This window comes from Galeopterus variegatus, unplaced genomic scaffold, assembly GCF_000696425.1.
Source record: "Galeopterus variegatus unplaced genomic scaffold, G_variegatus-3.0.2 Scaffold62711, whole genome shotgun sequence".
Taxonomy (NCBI): Eukaryota; Metazoa; Chordata; class Mammalia; order Dermoptera; family Cynocephalidae; genus Galeopterus; species Galeopterus variegatus.
The window spans coordinates 456-2252 of NW_007788822.1; the positions used below are offsets into that span (position 1 = coordinate 456).

At 45.6% G+C, this 1797-nt stretch overlaps 1 pseudogene; it reads right to left on the reverse strand.

The window, feature by feature from the left end:
- Window positions 1-267: 267 nt before the first annotated feature.
- LOC103584521 lies at window positions 268-1666 on the reverse strand (annotated as a pseudogene).
- Between the last annotated feature and the right edge of the window lie 131 nt (window positions 1667-1797).

Sequence of the window (1797 nt, forward strand, 5' to 3'; positions counted from 1 at the left end):
GGTCTAACAGATGAGAGATGTCCCAAACAGCATTAATCAACCTTGGGCCATGAGATCAGGGGTGTGTTGTTGAAGAAAGTGTGCTCCTGTCATAGACACATGGATAGAAGGGGAAAGAAAGAGGGGGTTCAGTCAGGCAGCAGAGTATGTGTTGTATCAAACTATTGTGTATTTCCCCATGTTACAGATTTTGGAAGGCAGCAATTGGGAAAGATTGATGTCCTATTTAGTTATTAATATATAAAATGAGTAATGGTGACCTCGATTTCAAAACATAGAGTTGAGTTCAGCAGCCAGCCTCAGAACCCTCTCATAGCACGTGAAGGCTTCACTCGCTTCGCCTTTCAATTTGTGGACTAACCCAAGGAGGCTGAGACTTTCCACAACACGTACATTCCAGTGAACACGTCTTGTAGCCAATTTTTCTAAAGCATTGAGAAATTTCTCCCTGTAATAGGGTATTTTTTCTATTTTTAGACCTTTGAAATAAAAGGTGATTGTTGTATCCTCAGACTTTATGTGAAATTCTTGGAAACGGCCGTATCAGTAATGAATCACTTGCTGCAGATGATCATCAGTGATCTTCATGCATAACAATTTCTGGAAAGTGTCCTCAGCGTCTCTGTGGTGGCCCATTTCTGCATACATTTAAGCGAGGTCGGCATAAGCCGATTCAGATGAGGCTTTTAGTTTCAAAGTATTTTGAAATTCATTTATAGCTAATCGAACCAATCTGTCCACTTTTTCTCTCTCCTGCCCTCTAGACTGCCTGTGTGCAGCTTTCTTTATTTGGATCATCTTGTCCTTGTAGCAAAGCCCCATCTGGTGATGCACGAAAGTAGAGGTGGGTGTTGCCCACAAGGCCATATTTAAGAGCTGAAGAGCTGTATCTAGAGAGCCTTTCTTTGGTAAAATATGGATGCGTATTGAAAGACATAAGTCTGTGAGGACTTGTCGGTCAGAGCCTCTTTAATGAGCTCTTCTCCTTCAGCTTCTTGTCCTACTTCCTGAGGCTTCAGCGCAAGGAGAACCTCAATATATGCATCTTCTGGATTTAGCCCGATGGCCTGTCTTAGGAGGTACAGAGTTGACGTGTATAAACCATCCAGTCGATAAGCAGTACTTGCATACCCAGTGCTGAATTCAGCATTTTTAGGGTCCGTTTCCAGAGCCTTTTCAAAGCAGGTCTTGGCCTGTTCGTAATTCTTTTTTCCACACTTCAGCAAAGCCCATCCTTCCTCACAGTCCATCTCAGGACACCTCATTCTATAGCAGTAGGGACTTGCCAGCGTCTCGCAAGTGCTCTCCACCTTGTCCAGGTAAGTCTGGGCTCCTGCCAGTCTTCCCAGGTGGTAGCACACCCAGGCATAGTTGCCCCAGGTCACCAGACTTCTCATGTCTGATTGGTTGGCATGATCTCGCTGGATTAAGTCTTCAGCTTCTTTCAAGCTCTCCAAGCTTTCTCATTCTGGGCCTTCAGGTGATTCACATAGGCCAGCAGGTTGTGTATTTCCACGGTGTACTTGGTGTCTAGGAACTCAATCTCTTCCAAGACCCTGTTTTCTAAATCAGGTTTTTCACAGTTTTCAATTAGGGGCTGCGGGCGCGGACAGCGGGGTGGCGGTTGCGGCGTCCAGAGTCGCTTAAACTCAGGACCCTTTTCATCCTGAGTCAGGTGACGGGCCTCCGGGGTGCCTACTGCCTCTCAGAAGGATCACTATCGGCCGGCCGAGGGAAGGCCCATTTCAACTACGTCTTTTTTGCTTTCTGCAAAGAAGAAAGACAAAAGTTTTAAGG